At 37.9% G+C, this 20,620-nt stretch overlaps 1 non-coding gene across 1 annotated transcript; it reads left to right on the top strand.

The window, feature by feature from the left end:
- The first annotated feature begins 20,230 nt into the window (after positions 1 to 20,230).
- On the top strand, positions 20,231 to 20,369 carry LOC116634234. The gene has a single exon (XR_004299915.1). It is a non-coding gene; the product is annotated as a U4 spliceosomal RNA (small nuclear RNA).
- The last annotated feature ends 251 nt before the right edge of the window (positions 20,370 to 20,620 follow it).

The raw sequence follows: 20,620 nt of genomic DNA, 5'->3' as shown, positions 1-20,620 counted from the left end.
ATCTATTATTCCCACCACATAGAAATATACATTATATCCAGAAAGAGACAAAGGCCTTTCTTGCTTATCAGCTATCTACTAACCATTGCTCATATAAGTAATTACATGACAGGAAAATGAGTATACCAAATATATATATATATGAAAGTCAGTTGCTAGCATTTAACAAAGTTTATTTTTCGTGAGAATCTGTAGGAACAATTTTTATTAATCAAATGTACAAGGTATCTACCCTTTAAATTATTAATAGAGAACTTAGAAGGCATTAACTGGTAAGGTCCCACGGGTACCTGCTTGTGTTGAAAACAATTATAATTATTCTCTTTGTAGAAAAAAAAAATAAAAGGAAAGAATTAACTAGTATTTATCTTCACAATAGTTCATTCAGAACTATTCACAGTGGTATGAGTTATCCTGCCCTTTCAATCTGCCTTTCCAAGAAATTGAAACTGAACGGACTATCTGAGTATATGGGCCTGCAGCAATTTAAGGGAGGTGCCTAGGTCTCAGGGTCATAAGTTCAAGCCCCACATTAGGCATGGAGCCTGCTAAAAAACAAAACAAAACAAAACCAAAACCAACCAAACAAAAAAACCCAGGTGTGTTTAGTAAACCTACTCACCTTTGGTATATAATCTGCCTGATAACAGTGATCTATTGAAGTGTCCTACCAGTGACATAACTTTTTAGTTCTTGAGCAACACCTACAGCATTTTATATGAATCTCCATACAGAATACTTGTTATGGTCTATCTATAAGCATTTTACTTTGCGGTTGGATATTAATACTATCTTACATGTTTTCATCTTCCAGCATCTTTATGAGAAGCTTTGTTTGTTTTTTGTTGTTGTTTGTTTGTTTGTTTTTGAAGAAATGGGAAAAGTGAGACCATATTCATAATGAAGTGATTTTTTTTTTTTTAAGACTTCGGGGGGAACAACTAAGGTAACTACAATAAAGATGCTGGGCAGTCAGCTAGGTTCACTCGTTGACCATGCAATTTACTACTATTGATCAATTTATGTCACAATTTTATAACTCAACAATATTAAAACATTTTATACATCAGGGAATTTCAAGTTCATTTGTGAATTGCCAAAACTGCAAATGTTAAATTCATAAATGCTTCAAGTTTATTGGTTTTGAGGAGGTTTCAAATGTATCTGGCATTCACCTGAAATGGCCACATCTAGCCTTTTCCCCATTACATTCTTAATGTCTCTAAGGCGAGTAAGTCCAGGCCTCTGTGCTACTCAGGCCATTTATGACCTAGAGCAACAGGAGGAAAATTCTCCCTTCCCAGCAATAGCTATTCTTCCTTGTTCTGGGGTTCTTAAAACAAAAACAAAAACAGAAACAAAAAAATAGGAAGGAAGAAAAAGAAGAAAAGGAAGAAAGAAAGAAACCTACCGTGGGGAAGCCTGAAGCTGCAACACAAATAATGATTATTCCTGTCAAGGTTTAGCTGTGGTTGCTAAGTTACTGGACTGCTCTGAAAAACCTTGAAGTATGGGACACATTAGGAGCTCGTTAAGGTCCTGGTGACTTGTGGTAAATGTACAATTTGTCTCTGTGCTAAACACACTTCAAAAATAACAATAAAGAAACCCACATGGCTTAAAATTTGTGACCTTTCTTTTTCTTGTTTCATGTCTCCTCCCCCTCACCCAACATCTCATAGTCTGGTGTTCTTACAAAAGCAGCATTATTGGAAAAATAAACAGAAGCATTTTGCAACGGATGGGAGCAAGATATATTAGCTTAAAGGCTTTGACATTTAATGAAGGTGTTAACAGAGAGAATCTTATGAAGGGCTGAGAAAAACTACACGTGCGATTCCACAATAATTGTTTACCGTAAAGCTGCAGGGCCGTCAGCTCACTTTGGGAGAGCGCCTATGGTGTGTCTGTACTAGGCTGCAAAACCTCGTGGGAATACAAGGCATTTTACTGTATTATCTTATACTTGTATCCATTTTCTGTTTATCCCATTAACATTGTTTTTCCAGTTCGTAGATCTTGGAGTAAACCTAGAGACTTCTATTTGCAATTCAAAATTATGATATGTGGGGAATATCACATTCTTGGCAGCGCAAACTTGATTATAGTTTTAGTTTACTAAACCATTTCCATGACTGGTTGGGCTTCCTTTTCTCCCTTTACTGCAGCCATGTTTCCACTCGCACTATTAATGATGCCCTTTGCTGCAGGTCTCAACTTCGTCATGTTTTGACAAGATCGTGTGTGTTAGTGAGGACAAACTAACTGAAGGAGTGCAGTTGCAGGAAATGGGTAGGAGAGAACAGGGTAAGCAGGGATAAAATGTGGGGCCAGAAGAAAAGGGGAAAAGGAAGAAAAGAGGAGGTGCCAGAGGATTTTTGGGCGTTCTCTAGCTGTTGCAAAGCTGGTCAATTGCAAAGATAGGAAGTAACCATTGTGGATTTTCCTGTGAATACCCAAATAATTTAAATAATACCCTACTAGCATTTGGGAATTGGGCTCTAAGAACTGAAAGTAAGACTTACAAAGGAGAATCATTCACATTTCCTGTGCTAACTTTATAAACCTACTTTAATCTTTAGTTGTATTGGTCTGCAGTCAAGGATATGATTTGGCTCTGAGAAAACATTATAAGATGTTTAAATCTGAACTGCTTTAAAAGGAGAATCTTTTCATTCTTGTGCCAGTAATCAATAGGAAATCAAACAGCATTAAAAAAAAAAGCTCAGATAACTCTAGATGAAATTCTTACCTCATCGTTTTCGTATGTATATATACATATATACGTGTGTGTGTGTGTATATATATATATATATACATTTGTGCATACATACATACATCTTTTCCTTTCTTAATAAAGTTACTTTTATAAGTTATTGCCACACATAGCCATTAAAATCACTTTGATTTTCTTTTTTTTTTGGCCCCAAATAATGATCCAGATTCTCTCAAAGCATTGTGCTATTCTTTTCAGATAAGCCACATTCCAAAATAACTCTCCCATTACCCTATAGTTCTTCAAAAATCATGCCTTCATCTGTGACATGTCCTTACATTAAACAAAGTTTCCAATGAGAAAAGAATATCCACATCAACTCTCATTCCCCTTGGTGAGAAAAACAAAATAAAACAGAATGTATCCTCTGGAAGGTGAAAGATTCCATGTACCATCAAGAACAGACCCTAATTCCTTTCTCAGTTTTCCAGCTGTATCTGTTATTACAACATAATGTTTTCATAACTAGTGGGGTTTTTTGTTGGTTGGTTGGTTTTAGAAATTATTCATGATTGTAATGGACTGGGTTAATTTATTTATGATATTTGTCTGTCCAGCACACCATGTGTTCTGTTAATAGACATCATTGCCTAGCCACAGGTATAGACCTGTAACATAGATGTGATGGTTACCATTCAAACAGAATCATACAGAATTCTTTCTGGAGTTAATATGCGAATGTTGAGAAAAGAAATTTCTCTCTTTCCACTGGATTTGCTAAATTGGGAGGATGTGAATCTGGTTAATGGTCACCATCTTGGAGAAAGCCTTCTGCTCCAGCATAAAGCCCAACAGAGATGAGCAGTAATGAAAGGCAAGCAGTGTGACTCCTGGCCGCACAGGATCAAGATTCCAGTACCTGAAGCTCTGATTTCACCAACTCTCTATCCTGCTTCATCAGTTTCCCCACTCCACATTCCTACCAGCATAGAGATATGATATAATACTTTTCATCTTAAAATCAGGGCAAAAAAAAAAAAAGAATAATTTTATAGCACCCCCAACCACTAGCCCACTTCCCTACATACTCTTCAAAAAAGTTGTCTCTGACCACTGACTCCAATTGTATCCCCTTTTTCTTTATAAGTTTTAATTATCTTATCTTTGGTTCATTCATAAGACTATATGCAACACATCTTACATGATGAAGGACGATAACCTAACTTAAGAAATACAACATCACCACTTTTGTTTCATATGCCCCTGTGTTCCTTTATATCCCATTCCATTGCCTTCCCTAGAGAAAAAATTACCACCATCTTAAATTTTGTGTATGTCATTCCTTTTTAATTATTAACAGCTTTATCCACATAGTTTTCCATAAACAACATACCATTTCCCTTGACATATTTGTCAGACTTTTGTGTTTATCTCTTCACTGACACTGCTGTTGGTCTGGTCACCAGCCATCTTCATATTGCCAAATTCAAAAGAAAGCCCTCAGTCATCACTATCTTGACCTATCAAGAGCTCTTGACATGCTTTATTGTTCTCTCTCTTTTGAATATTTGTTTTGATTTCTCAGGAAGCACCCTGTGTGGTCGTCAACTTCTTCACTGGGTGATCCTTCTCAGTCTCTTTTGCTGGATGCTCCCCATTTTTCTAACTTCTCTGTTAGAATCCTAGGGCTTAGACTTTTATTTTTCTTTACTCACTTCCTGGGTGATCTCATCCAGACCATAGCTGTAGAGTTAATGACTTCAAAATATAAGTCTTCAGTTGTAAACTCTTTCCTAAATTATAGGTTTGTTTATCCAACTGACAGCTCTGTCTCACTGGGAAGTTCAGTACCATATCAAACTTATTATGTGTAAAATCAAGCTCTTTATCTCATTCTTCCTCTGTTATTTCATTTCATTTTTTTAGTTGCTCAATAAAAATCTCTGAATCAAACTTAACTCCTCTCTTTCCTTCACACTCACAGCACACATTCTAACCATTAGCAAATCCTATTTTCTTTGCCTCAAATGTATCCAGAATCCAACTTCTTTCTACCACTCTATTGTTACCATTCTGGTGCAAATTACCATCTTCTCCTTATTACTCAAGATTCTCTAGAAAGAGAACCAAGAGAATGTAGATATAGATACATAGAGACATGGACATAGATGTATATATGAGATTTATTATAGGAAGTGGTTCTTGCAGTTATAGAGGTCGAGAATTTCTGCGATCTGCTCTCTACGTACTGAAGAAACAGGAGAGCCAGAGTTGTAATTCAGTCCGAGTCCAAAGGCCTGGGTGAGGGGGCGGCAGCGGGGCGGGGTGGGCAGATGATGTAAGTCCCAGTGTGAGTCCAAAAGCCAAAGAATCGGGAACACTGATGTCCAATGACCAAAGATGGGTATCTCAGCTCAAGCAGAGAGAAAGAATTCACCGTCCCTCTGCCTTTTTGTTCTATTCAAGACCTCAAGGGGTTGGATGATACTCACCTGCATTGATGAGGGCAATCTTCTTTCCTTAGACTACTGATTCAAATGCCAATGTCTTCTGGAGACCTACTCACACACACATACACACAAACACCCAGCAATAATGTTTACCAGCTAGCTGAGCATCATGTCTCCCTTGGATTATTGCAGTTACCGAACTCTTAATTTTCTCTCTGCCACTCTCTATAGTCTTTTCTCCATATAATAGACAGAGTGATCTTTTAAAAACATAAGTCACCCCATATCCCTTCTCTGCTCAAAACCCTTCACTGCTTGCCATCTTGCTCAGAAAAACAAATTAAAATCCTTAACACAATCTAGTGTCTGATTCCATTTCCATATCTGCCTTCATCTCCTGCACTTCCCTTCATATCTTCTGTTCTAATTATTCAAACCTATGTGCTATTTCTCAAACAAGCTGAACCTATTCCTGTCTCATGCACTTGGAACTTATTATTCCTCCTGCATGACAGGCTACTTCTGGACTACCTCATGACTCTGCCTCATTTCATTCATATCTCTCTTATTATGTGGCAACTCTTTCTAAAGAGTCATTCTTTGTTCTCTTTCTGTCCTGCATTATTTACATTATAGCACTTATCAACTTTGCATATTTCTGTCTCTATCTATCTCTATATATAACTTATTTGTTTATTGTCTAACACGAGGTTCTCAGTCAAGACACTATTGGCATATTGGCCTGAATAATTGTCATGGTGGCCTTACCTGTACATTATGGATGTTTAACAGTGTCCCTGGCTATATTCACTAGATGCCAGTAGCAACAGATGTGACAATCATCTGAACATTGCCAAATATCTTTTAGGGGATAAAATCACCCCAGTTGAGTACCACTGTTCAAAACCCAAGTGAGTATAAGCTTCAAGAAAGCAAAGACTTTGCATCTGTATTATTGATTGCTATATGACCAATTCACAAGTGCTCAAAAATATTCATTAAGTGAATGAAAGTATGGATTCTATGAGTTATCTCAATATTCTTCCCATCAATATGAACCAACAAGTACCCTTTTGCCTATTTTTAAAATTTTATTTTATTTAAATTCAATTAATTAAAATAGAGTGTATTATTAGTTTCAGAGGTAGAGTTCTGTGATTCATCAGTTGCATGTAACATCCAATGTTCATTACATCACATGCCTCCTTAATGCCCAACACCCAGTTACTCCATCCCCCCCACCTCGCCTCCAGCAACCCTCAGTTTGTTTCCTATAGTTAAGAGTTTCTTACGGTTTGTCTTCCTCTCTGATTTCATCTTATTTTATTTTTCCCTCCCTTCCCCTATGATCCTCTGTTTTGCTTAATTTTATTTAAAATGGCTTTTGTCTTGTACAACCGAAAGATTTGTCAGAATATTTAGAAAATATAGAAAGAAAATACATGGCAGTGAAAAGGAGTAAATTTTCAAGATGACAAAGATCAATTGTTTAAGAAAGCCAGATTTGTATGTTAATGCACTGGGATAAAAGTGGTCTTGGATAATAAGCTTCAAAAGGGCAAATTTTCTACGGTTAAAATAGTTGATTCTTCAATGTGTACTGTGTGGAAACAGACATGTCACTCATTACACTTCTCTTAGTAAATACCTTTTGTAACCTAATAATCAGATTCTTCTCTGGGCATCACTATGTTGGAAAACAGTCCATCTTCCACTCCTTCTCTAATCCTGTGCTTGAACACTGTTATAGTACATTTTTTTTCTAAAGTATCCTTGGAATACGTACGTGACTAAGTCAGCAACTTTGATTTTGAGATGTTCATAGTTTAGTAATAGAGACACAGGTATACAAATAGTTAAAATCAACTGTGGGAGATGTTTTACTAAAGATGTGTATCTATCTCCATAATATCTGTATGTGTATCTATATTCCTATCTATAAGTGGAAGCTCACAGGACAAAGCTGTTAACTGCACCTGGGAAGATGAGCAGGCATGTTCAGAGAGGAGACATTTGCCCTGGGGTTTTATGCAATGAAGAGGTAAATGATGAAAAGATGTTCACTTGGTGAATAAAGGAAGTAGACTATTCCTGACAGAGAGAATGGCATGTAAAAAGGATTGGAAATGTGATGAAATTTGATACGTAAAGGGAATCCTGAGTGATTATGTGTAGCTGGAGTATACAATATGTGAGGGGGGAGGCCTGAGGAAAGAAGGTGAGATGAAGGAGACCAGTTCTTAAGGGCCTTGTAAGTACCATTCACATGCATGGATTTTTATCCTATAGGTGAGTTGTATCCACCCCACATTTGTGGGGAAGAGAGTCATATGTTAAGATATATATTTCTGGAAGACCACTCTTCATCTCTGCAGTTAGTATATGGTGGGGAATACATGACAGGAAGGATGTCCAGTTAAAATCTTCCTTCTAAGGAAGGAAGATAAATAATCAAACTAAACCAGGAGAAATGGGGATTGAGAGGTGAGGGTAGATTTGAGTAATATTTATATGTGTGAATCCACAAGTCTAGGTGATTGAGAAAGCGCGAGAGAGAAGAAAAAGAGTAAAAGTTGTCCCTGAGGGTTCTATCTTGGGTAATTTGAGACTGAAGATATTGTGGCAGTGGTCACATGGAGAAAAAGAAAGGCAACCTACCCATGATCCCTTCATGATTAGGGCAATGCTTGGTGTTCAGATATTTCCTAGTTGCCATGAATACTGATCACTACTATTCAAATGGGAAATTCAGATGGAGCAGGAAAAAAAAATATTAAACATCTGGGGTATCTCTGTACCAGTGTCATATTGTAAAAGACAGTGTGACTTTGAAATCTTGATCCTGAAATCACAAGGCAGACTCTTAAAATACCAACTGTCTTTGGCTGAACCCTTTTAAAGAAATGACTCCCAGCTTTCCATGTTTATGAACTCCTTCATGGACAGTCACGGCAACTTATTTTCTTGGCTTCAGCCCGTCTCTTTGAGTTCACCACTTTTACGTGTGTCTCATTCAATCTACATTATACATGTGACTTGGCAAGTCTTAGGTATGTGACTGTTAGTGAGTTAACACTGCCACCTAGCATCTGAAAGGAATCTTTGTCTTCTAACAAGAGAATCCCTGTCTCTCCTCCAGGCATCGTTGCCAGAACTCCTACCTTGAAAAGAGCTTGCTTACGATTAATTAGCATTACAGGTGAAGAGCTTCTAGTTTTTACATCAACATTTCAGCATGCTGTGCTAAATGTCTGGAGTGTCCGTCACTGAAAAGTGCCAGAGAGAAGTCAGGACAGCTGTGTGTTTGTATGTATGCTGTGTATGCACCTATGTTCCACTTCAGGATGGAAAGAGGGAAGAAAAAAGCGCAGCTGGACCTGTGCAGGAGGCAACAACAAATCACCAAAGAAAGGCATAGGTGTCAGGAACGGAACAGGGGTTGGTGACGCAGAGAGGGTGTAAGGAAATGGATGAAGGGGCAGGAGGGGAAATGGCTTAGGCAGGAAGAGGAAAGGAAAATGTAAATATTTTGAGTCCTAGAAGAAGGAAGAACATTTTCCAGATCTTTCCTTATTCTCTCTTCTCTCTGCCTTCCTCCTCCTCCTTTTTCTGTACCTGCTCTTTTTCTCATCATTCTTTTTTGGCTGAATGCAAGGGCTCATTGCAGACTTGCTGGTCATACTACATAGAACCACCATTTCTTGGTCAAGACCTGGCTTTTTTTTTTTCTTTTATTGATGTCTATTTCTTGGATTTGAATACAGTGTTTTGTGTGCTTTATTAATTTCTATGTGTGTAATGCATGAATGGAAGATAGTTGTTCAGGTCAGTCATTATTAAACGTGTCTAAAGGTACCTGGAGGTTCTGAACTCCAAGCAGAGAGTATTTGTTGTTAGGATTTTACAGAGATCACAGAAATATGCCCCTTATGCATCTAGGTGTCTTTGCAAAGACTTTTCTGAAAGCAGATTCTTCATGTACTCTGAGCTGGGTTTAAGAACATTATTTCTCCCTGCTGCCCTCTGCCGTGACAGTTTGATGTTCAAAGTCTTTAAAGGTTTGCTTTAGGAAAATGTTTATACCTCTGAAAGAAAGTACCCAGGTCCTGATTCCTATGGTGTTTTCTTACCAGCAACAAACCCGCGCCAAACTCCCAATTTGTCACTGTCTGGCTTACTTCCTGGGTGGCCACCTTTTTCCTTTTCCTGCTTTTCTCCTTTTTACACTTTCTACAGGGTAAACAACCTATTAGTTTAATCACCTAACATTCATATTCCCTGTTTCTCATAACGTATGTGTTTGTAAGTGTATGTCTGTGTGTCTCTCTTGGGCCACCATGAAGGAAGAACTGATTCTACTCCAAAGACCTGGCAAATTCCCATAGTAAGAGACCAGTCAGGGATAGAATTCAGGCTGTTACTGTTTCCTACACTGACCATTTCTACCCTTTTTCCTTCTGTGACTGTCCTTGGGCCTTTCCACCTGTCTCCATGGCATACTGTGTTTTCATTTTCCCCCCAAACTACCTCAGCACGTGACCCTCCTAATGCTTGAGAAAACCATTAATGAAATCAAGTCCAGAACATTCCTTTGCATCAAGCCATCCCATATTATTCCAAACACCATTTTCTTTCTTAAATAGTCTCCTATAAGTATGTTACTTTTTTTTTTTTAATAACATTCAATCAGGCTTCTGTTCTTGGGCTAGCCTCAACCCCCTTATCACCTTGTGGTCATGGAATACTCAGAAGTCAAACTGTATGTGTCATGCTTATTGCCCTACAGTGTTACCTTAATTGTACTCCATGGGCAGCAAGCTTTTTTCCACACTGGCCTCCCCCCACCATCCCTGTAATCTCCATATGAAAATTTCACAAGAACCCAAGCTCCTATAACCAGGGCTGCAGCAAAACCAGCTGACAACAGAGTTGCATTGGGCAGTCTAATAATAAGAATTAAAATCATTCGTCTTCTTTCTTCCCATTGGCAGCCAGGTGAGAGCTGGGGGAAAGGTTATGAATTGCAGCATTTCCAAGGCAACCAGAGAGAAAAGGTAGAAGGTTGAGGATTTAGGAAGGTAGTGACACAAGTTAAGGAATGGGTCAGGGGTCTCCTCCTATTTTGCATGGCAATTCTGCACTTGAGTAATTTATACTTCATTCAGATAAAGGTATTACATGCTTTGGGTTTGGTATTATAGTGACATAGTTTGCTTTATGATAGTGCTGCATCGATTTAACCCTTTATGATACCACGTGGACTTCTCTGTTCTGATTGGATCTAGTGGCATATTGATTAACTTAAGAAACATCTTTCTTAATGGTTTGTGGAAATCCATTAATTTAAATTACAGTTTCAGATTTTCAAATAGATTTTTAGCATTGTGGATTTGGGGTGGGGGGCATGACAACAACTATTCCTCTCTCTTTTCTTCCTCCACCCTCTATTAATCCTGTGAGAATTCTAAACACCATATGTCTCAGTGTCTACAAATCGCTCAGACAATAAAATGTTTATAGTTGAACTCCACTCAGTGAAGTGTGTCTGTTATGAAAAAAAGATTGTTAGTTGGAGCTGGAAATATACAACAGACACCCACACGAAGGCATACAAGCACAAATCACATGAGGGCATACAGTTTTTCATACTGAATTGCTGCAATGAGCCGTTTAGAATGATCAGGACCTGAAGACAATACAGAATTCATAGAGAAAGGCCTTCAAAGATTATTTTGTACATGACACTAAAGCCAAAGGTTAATTTTTCTCCTCAACTTCATCCAGACATTAGGGTCTATCCTGAAACATGAAAATGGAGAGGCTTTGCAGTGTTTATTTTATAATGTCTTTCTTTTTTCTTATTTATTTGTTACACACCCTTAAAGAAGAAAGCTTTAAGTGTAGAACATAAAATTGGGTATAATTTAAACATCAGGGGTTAAGAGTGGGTTTCTTCTTTACTTAAGCTTCTTAATGCTCCTGAGATTCCTTTTCCTAATCTATGAAATGGAATGAGGGTGCTTTCAAATCTTTAGTTACAAATGAAATTATAGATAGTTATACTCTTTTCTGCAGTTTAGTTATGTTTCCCACATCACCCTTATCCTCTATAGCATATGCATACATAGCATTTTTTAAATGCAGATGGCACAGTCTCTAGAGCTATAGAATGAAGGTAGTATTTATCTCAGAATTTCTATAGCTCTGATTACCTAAATATACTAATAGAAAAATTAGGCTAAGAAAAAACAGTAACTAAGCAAGATGTTCTCCTACTCATAGAGGGTATTGAAACTTCAGAAAACGTATCAACCAACCTACAATTACTTGGGGAAAGGCAAAAGGAAACTGGGTGTAGACAATTATATTTACATATTTTAGTCTTTTGCCATGACATTTGCAAATGGTGAATTTCTGAAAACAGGAAGATATACCAGACTCAGTTTATAAGCCACCTCAGATATACATTTTCCCTGTTTTCAGGCTGAGGCAGGATTAGAGGACATTATCCATGGGTCTCTCACAATTCTGCAAGTCTTATAGGCAGAGGTTCCTTGGTTCCACAGACAAAGGTAGTTTCTCCCTTCAGAGCAAGAAGCAGGTTTGCTTAATGTCTGTTTTAATAAAGATCATGTTTGTCTCTAGGGCAAAGGTCAGGCAGGCTTACTGTCCATTATAGAAGATTTGAGTTCACTAAGCTCTGAGTTATGCTCCTAAAATGGGACCTACTGTGTATTCAAGTGTAACCTGACCCCCTTACTGACCCTGCAGGAATTCGGGCTCAGGGATGCAGGAATTCGGGCTCAGGGATGCAGGAATGCTGACATCCTGGCTAATGATATCATTGCCAGTAATAAAGTCCTTCCTCTCTTGCCTAGTGGCCCCATGTCTTCTGCCAACATTTATGAAACTGAGGCAGGCTAATTTGTTAGCTGGCAAGGAGAGTGAAATATCAGACCTGTCATAGTTCTTGATGAGCAGCAGCTTGTACTTTTCCCTTAGTCCTAGGTCCAGGTCTCTACAGCTGCTGACCTCAACATCATGGTCTATGAGGTCTATGCGGTGCTGGCTCAGAGCCCACACTTTGGCAGCTTACTGGCTAGACTGGACCTGCAGAGGGACATGCTTGGAGACACCAAGTGACACAGTTCAGAAGTGCAGGAAAGTTAATGCTCCTTGAGGTGAACTTTGCTGCAAGGGAGAGAAGGGACAGGAAGGGAGCCTACAGATAAATGTATCTCCCTATCTCCTCTTGCAGAGACTCTTCGGAGATGTATTTTTCTCTTACCACCTTTCTAAAGGTAGTTCGTATGGCCAGCTCACTAATGTCCTTCTTTATATTTGTCCTTCTTCCTTCCTTCCCTTGCTCCTTTCCTCTTCATTTCTGCTTCCCTGGGATTAGATTCTTTAACAAATAGTAGCATGTAAGTTTTTACCACAGGTTTTGTTTTCTAGAGAACCCTGGTTAAGAGAGAGATTTAGGATACTTGTACTCCAGTGCCTAAATTTTTGCAATTAAAGTAACTATGAAACAAAATTATTTTAATAGAAGGCAAATATGTGTGCAAATTGGCTAGCTGTCCATGCAAGCTTTTTAAACATGAGAAATCTGGCACAGTCTAAAAGGTGGCCTTCTCTTAGGCACAGCACCAGGGCCAGCCTTCTTAAAGACTGTGTTGTTCATCTTCCTATGATAAAAACACTGCCAAATAATATTCTTAGTTGATCACTCTCTGCAGCTTTAGAAATCAAGATTTGATGTAGTCCATTATTATTATGATCATTATCATAGTTTTTTACAATGTGTCTGACCAATAAGATAGTATGAGCTTCTGAATTATTTACGGAAAATCTTCAATTCTGGATTCCAAGATCCAGATATCTTGGTTTTAGGTCTGTATTCATATTGTCTGTGACATGGATGAGATTTGAAAATTAATGCCCAAGATGTAGATCATCAGAAGAGGGAAGAGAAGACCTATATAGATCAGGGGTTAAAAGATGGACTTGCTGTTTGATAGGCTTGAGTTCAAATGGTACTTTCACCACTTCCTACCTGTCAGTATTTATCAAACACCTTCATGTGCTGTTATGTGTTTGATTATATCCCCCCAAAATTTCATATGTTGAAGTTCTAACTCCCAGTACCTCCAAATGTGACCTTATTTAGAAATAGGCTTGTTGCAGATGTAATTAGTTAAATTAAGATGAGCTCATTAAGATGAGGCCTAATCCAATATGACTGGTATCCTTATAAAAAGAAAACACTCCAGGGGTGCCAGGGTGCTCAGTCAGTTGAGTATCCGACTCCAGATTTCAGCTCAGGTCATGATCTCAGGGTCCTGGGATGGAGCCCCATGTTGGGCTCTGCACTCAGCAGGGAGTCTGCTTGAGGATTCTTCCTCTCCTTCTCCCTCTGGCCCCTCCCCCATTCCTTCTCTCTCTCTCTCTCTCTCTCTGTCTCTCTCTCTCAAAAAAAAAAAAAAAAAACTAAAAACAAAAACAAAAACAAAGAAAAAGAAAACACTCCAACAAAGATATATACAGAGGGGGACTGTCATATGAAGATGAAGGCAGGGATGAGGATGATGCTTCTACAAGCCAAGAAAAGCCAAATTGCAAGAAAACTATGAAGCTAGTAGAAAAACTAAGAAGCTAGGGGAGAGGCATAGAACAGATTCTTCCTCACAGCTCTCAGAAGGAACCAACCCTGCCAATACCTTGATCTTGGACTTTTGGCCTCCAGAACTATGAGATAATAGATGTCTGATGTTTAAGCCACTAACTTTGTGGTACTTTGTTATTGCATTCCTAGTAAACTCATACATGGGCTTTCCATCATGCTCAAAGCAAGACATATAGAAGTGAACAAAATATAGTTATAGTACCTGCTCTCATAGAACTTACAATCTAGTATGAAATAATAAATAGATAAACACAATATAATTATACAATATAAGTATAAATTGTGATGTATTAGGAGAGAAAGAAAAGGGATACTGTGGGGGAAAATTGGTGTTAGGGACCAGTGGTTACTACCTTAGATGGAAAGTCAGTAGTGGTTTTTCTCAGGATGTAACCTCTAGGTAGAGAACTTCCATTTAAAGAGACTGGGGGTTAAAGAGGTTAAAGTGAGAGAGGTAACCACATGTGAAAGCCTGGAGACCAGTGAGAGCTTGGAATACACCAGAAATTAAAAAAGCAAAATATTTCTATTCTCTATCCTGGTGTGTGAAGGAAGAAGGGCAAAAAATAAATTAGAAGTATACCAAGGTCACATCACTTAGGTTATCCAGTTGGAAACCATTCGAGGACTATTTATTTATTTACACACCAATATTTTATGGCATACTATATTATTATACCCCAAACTACACTGATGTTATAACGAAGCATGATTTATGCATACAATCCCAAAGTATCATGGTGCTTTATTATTTGGCATTCCTTTTCCCCCTAAGTAACATCAGTATACAGAAAAGACTGGCAAAAATACCAGTTATGTGTGAAATATGTGATACCTGTTAAGTTTAACATAAAACATGACACTTAAAAGCAAATTGGTGACAAATTCCTGAGGCTGTTTGTTCACTCCCATTTAAACCAAGTTACCTGCTCCATCTGAGGACTTTAAACAAGGAAGTGGCAGAATCCGTTGTATGTGTAAAGCCTTATTCTGGCTTTTGTGCAGAGGACAGATGGAGAAGACAAGAAGGAAAGAGAGTAGGTCAGTTGAAAATCCATCCTAGCAGGCTAAATGAGAGATCAGGGTGGCCTTCACTAAGGTAAATGTGTGGGAGATGGAGCAAAATGGGCAGTTGGCAGATTTACTATGAAAGAAAAACCAATAGAACTTGGTAATTATTTGGGTTAGGGGAATGAAGGAGAAGGAAAAAATCAAGATGATGTCTAGGTGGCTGGCTTGAGCAGATGGTTGGACAAATGGCAATGTTATTTGCTGAGAGAGAAAATGGAGGAAGAAACAAGTTTGTATTCTTGTGTGTAAAAGAAGTTGAGATAAGACAGAGGAGAAGAATCAGGAATTTAGTATTATAAAGTTGAAGCCCCTTGAGGTAAATAGAAATGCCAAGTGGGCAGATAGTATACAAGTTTTGACTTCAATGTAAAGGTCTGGCCTAGAGATAATAATTTGTTTTTCATCAGCCTATAAATGGTGCTTAACATATGGGAATGGCTAGGAAGAAAGTGTAGAGGTAGAAGACAGAATGTACACTTAGGCCTTGAAGTAGATTTTAGGCAAATTATTTAACCCCTTTGAAACTTAATTGTCACCTATAAATGGGAATAACATTACATACTCTTAAAGATATGTGTGGGTTAGGGCGCCTGGGTGGCTCAGATGGTTAAGCGTCTGCCTTCGGCTCAGGTCATGATCCCAGGGTCCTGGGATCGAGTCCCACATCGGGCTCCCTGCTAGGCGGGGAGCCTGCTTCTCCCTCTGCCTCTGCCTCTCTTTCTCTTTCTCTCTCTCTCTGACTCTCATGAATAAATAAATAAAACATTAAAAAAAAAAAAAAAGATATGTGTGGGTTAAATGAAATCATATCTATCTGAAAATGCAATGCAAATCATAAGAACTGAATGTATGGTGGTTATTATTCTAATCACGTTATTATTTCTGTTTGGTACTAAAACGATAGAAAAGATGAAAGTAGAGACTAAACAACAGAAAAAATGTCTTTTGAGAAGCTTCAATAAATAAGAGAAATTAACTCATTTAACTCTAAAATGCATATCAGAAGCAAATGAGGATGGGCCCTGAGATGTGACCCACTGTATTTGGCTATAAGGCCATTCCAGAGAACTACTTTGCCACCATGGCAGAAATCAAATGCATACAAAGGAATGAATTTGAGTAGTTCTTAGAAAGAGCAGAAGGCAGTTCAAGTGAAGATTTTTCAAATGAAAGGCTTGTGTGTATTATGAAAGGGGGAAAAAAAAGGTAATTTAAAGGGGAAATTGAAGGTGTTAAATGACGTACTTAAAGTCTGATTTAATTGCTGCGAAAGATATTGACATAAGAGCCAGAGACCCTCCACCGGGATTGAACTTGGACTCATATCCTGAGAGGCTGTTGGTCTCTAGCACTGATAGTTACGATGGCCACATTGAGGAGAGAGTAGTTTGAAAATGGGTAGCTGGGTTCCTTGTGAGTGTGGGAAGGCAAGAACTTTAAGGATGGTAGAAAGGAAAGAATAAGACTAACCATTGAAGTAGGTGGTAAAGAAGGAATACTTTGTGCCTAGGAAGGACTTGAAGGCCTGAGTAAAATGGATGAGACCGACAATTGTAAAAAGGTTAAATTTTAGTAGGAGAAGAGGCAGGTAAGAAAGGAAACAGATTTTGGACCCCAAATTCATATAATAATGGTGTACAAATTCCTGGGTGAGTGAGGTCAGCAGAAATAAATGAAAGCTTGAACAGTCATGAGATGACATTGCTACTTAGATCAATCACATTGGTATTGAAATTGGAATTATAGTAGTAGGGACAGATAACTTTGTAGTTATTCAGATAAAATTAGTCCAGATGAAAGGTATACTTAACTAAGATAATGCATGGGAGAGCTTAAAGCATGGGTTTAAGCAGGTAGAAGGCAACTGTTCATGTAAGTGTGAGTGCACACTGAATTAGAAGGGACCAATAGGATCACTCATTCATGTGAACTTCAAATTACATGAAGTTGAAGGAAGTTTATGACTCAGTGGTTTTTAATTATTTACGTGGTATAGAAGAAGCAAACTGACTCTGTTCAAAGACTATATCTTCTTTTTATTTTTTAATCCCTACAGTCTCCTATTAATGTTAGGTACATGACAAATAATGATTTTGGTATGAATGAAAGAATACATGTCTGGCCTAATGCCCTATCTGTGGATGAGCTCAAGCACAGACTAGCCAACCACTGGTCCCATACTGTAGAGGGAATTTAAATATCAGATGAAAGAACAGTGGGGCCTCTAAACAGTAAGCTAAAATTCTCAGATACTCTGAATCTAAGAATTAGTAGATCAAGGCCAAAACTAATAGTGTATTTTATCTGTCACAAAGACCCCAGATATTAAAAAAAAACATGTCTAGACCCAAATGGATGTGTTCTTTATTTCCCTCTAAAACCTACCTAAGAAAGCAAGTTTCCCATCATAAACTAAAGCATTTCCTTAAGAAAGTTTTGCTTTCTCAGGGAATATTTTTTTTTTAATTAAAAGGATTATCTTTTTAGAGCTTTCCATGAGAGAACACTTTTTTTAGAAAGGGGTGTTAAAAAAAATCTAAAATTCTATTTATATTGGAGGCATTTTCTTGAAACATGCTTTAAAGGATACATATCTCTTTTGAAAGGGACAGGAAACTCAGGTATAAAAACACTAATAAAACTCTTCTCTGCTTAAAGAGCATTTCCTAAATAATATACTTTTTTCAAGGGACCATTGCAATGCTGAGCATTCATGGCACTGTTTCAGACCCAGGAAGTTAGTGATATTTTCCTGGTGAAATGTTAAATTTGAAACATCAGTCTGTTTTATAGAAAAACAAATTAAGTGTATTATTTAAGTTTTAAGTGAAATGAGTTAGAATCTTATATTCTTCTACAGCAGTGTTTTCTTTGCCAACTCCTACTTTCTGTGATCTCCTAGCTATAAGAAAAAATGTTATATTAATACAATAAAAATGGTATTGAAATTAAAATAGCAGTAACTAACATTTGTATTATACTTTATAGCTATCAAGTCATACTATCACATCTCACTTATTAGCTATCTTGTGAGCCAGTATTATGATTTTCATTTTCATTTTACAATATGGAGGCTCAGAAAGTTTAGAGTTGCCAGAAGCATATAGTAAGTAAAGAAACTGGGACTATGAACTTTTCTGGGTATAATTTTTTTTAATGTTTCCCCTGTAGCTGTTCATAATTATACCTCTAAATTGGATACCTTTGGTCCTTTCTTTAGACTGCCAAGGCAGAAAACAGTTTCTCCTTATCTGAGCTATAAAGTGTCACCAGAAGAAAAGTTAGAAGATAAGTCCTTGAATCTCTGGTAATACAGTAACATTTTATTTTAGGGATATTTTGGGGCATACAGAGGGCTAGACAGATTTTTATTCCTTTAAAACCTTTAAGCAAAGGTTTTGGGAAGAGATCACCATGAGGCATCAAACATACTCATTTGTCAAACCTACAGTGTCTTCTGTTTCCAGGAAACAGAACTTGGTAATTCTGTCCTTTCTGGAGTACTGTGAATAGTGAAATGAGTACAAATTTAGGAAACAGACAAAACTGAGTTCATATCCCATTTCCTCCATTTATTAGCTGCGTGGTCTTGGAAAAATTCTATCACTGAATCTCAGCTACTCATTTGTATAATGGATGATGGAATTTCCTTGAATTAGGGATTTCCTTCCTCTTGGATTACAGGTAGTATGTATAAAGAGACCATCATAGGGACTTCCTAGAATGCTATTCAGAACATAGTGATTGCTGGCATTTCTGCCACAGGTCTTGATAATCACCCTCTTGTTGTTACTGGCTTTTTAATAGCCAGCCCTAAAAATGGGTGGGTATTAGCATTAGAGACAGGATTCCACAGGCTCCAAGAAGGATCCTTTCATTTCCCTAGTTGTCTACCCAATGCTTGTCCCCCCTCTCACCCCCACCACAGTAACAGTGGCAAACTAAGGGCCACTATCCTGTTTTGTAACCCTTACATGTGTCAGTATAAGTGCTTTTGTGATCTGGTAACTCCTTATTACTGTAAGAGCATCCCCCAGAAATTTCAGGACCATCAGGAGGCTCACGTGGTGCAGTAAAGACCTTTCTTCATATCTGATGACTCCAGTGATCAGAAGATTTTTCTGATGTGCTGAAATCAAATGAATATAACTTGGACTACCTGAACCAAAAAGTAAATAATTCTTTGTGTGCGTTGTTTGTAGCACCATGGCATCATAAAGCAGAAAGAAAAGAAATGAGCCTTGAGATAATTTGTATTGTTTCTGGGTCTTTTCCATTCATGAGGTACCTGTGATCATCAGCTGTGCCTGAGAGACACAGGTATCCTCAGAGCACAGGGCACAGGCATCACACTGCATAATAAAAAGAGGATCCTAGCAACGGCATCAAAGCAGATGTGTTTTTGATTTACTTTAAAAAATGTTTTTACTATAGTTTTTTTTTCTTTTTTTTGTAAAGATGAAAGCTAATAGAATGGCTCCCCCAAAATACATATATTAATGGAACTAATCAGGCACCATGAATTCTAATGTGTATTTTATACTGATTTTGTTAAAAATATTGGATATCACAGAAACCAGTGTAAGGTGGACCCAGAGCTTCTCAGTAGCAGTTTTATTCATTGTAGGGAGGAAGAGTTTAGTAGATCAGAGTCTGGGTTTGGGAGTAGACTGCATTGTACTGGCTGTGTAACTGTGGGCAGGTCACAGCCCTCCCTCGGTCTCAGTTTCTACATGTGCAAAATGGGGATAATTATGGAGCTGTTATCTGAATTCAATAAGATAATGTATGTAAATAGCTTAATAAAGACAGGCATATTATATGGGCTCAGTTAGCAAATGTCAGCTGCTATTATCTCAGCCATTTATTTCCTCAAAAGGTATTTATTGTATTCCATTTATGAATAAAATTTGAAACAAAAATGAGACAGTAAGCCCTTGATCTCAAGTAGCCCACCCTCAAATCCTAAATGCCCAAATAGAGGAAGGCATGCCCAGGGTTTGGAGGCAAAAAGAATAAGGGAAAGCTCGCAGTCCCAGGGTGGCAGGGGAGGCTTCCAATCATCCAGTATTTTCTTAGTGGGGAGAGAGATAGGGAATCACCTATAGCAGGGGTTGGCAAACCTTTTCTTCAAAGGACCAAATAGCAAATATTTTCAGTTTTGTGGGTCATTTGATATCTCTGTTGCCACTACTCAACTCTGCCATTATAGTGAGAAAGCAGCCATAGATCATACATAAATGAATGGAAGTGGCTGTATTCCAGTAAAATTCTCTTTGCAGAACAGGTCTTTATTAGTCAGGGTTCAGCTTTGCACAGTGGCAGTATCGTAGCCAATGAGGTTTATCCGAGGCGCGATTATTGCTATTAGTCAGGGTTCTCCAGAGAAACAGAACCACTTTATTTTATTTTATTTTTTTATTATGTTATGTTAATCACCATACATTACATCATTAGTTTTTGATGTAGTGTTCCATGATTCATTGTTTGCATATAACACCCAGTGCTCCATGCAGTACATGCCCTCTTTAATACCCATCACCAGGCTAACCCATCCTCCCACCCCCCTCTCCTCTAGAATCCTCAGTTTGTTTCTCAGAGTCCATAGTCTCTCATGGTTTGTCTCCCCCTTCGATTTCCCGCCCTTTCATTCTTCCCTTCCTGCTATCTTCTTTTTTTTTTTTTTAACATATAATG

The sequence above is a fragment of the Phoca vitulina genome, unplaced genomic scaffold (assembly GCF_004348235.1).
Source record: "Phoca vitulina isolate PV1807 unplaced genomic scaffold, GSC_HSeal_1.0 scaffold8, whole genome shotgun sequence".
NCBI lineage: Eukaryota > Metazoa > Chordata > Mammalia > Carnivora > Phocidae > Phoca > Phoca vitulina.
The sequence above is the reverse complement of the archived record's forward strand: the minus strand, read 5'-3'. Positions and strand labels throughout refer to the sequence as shown.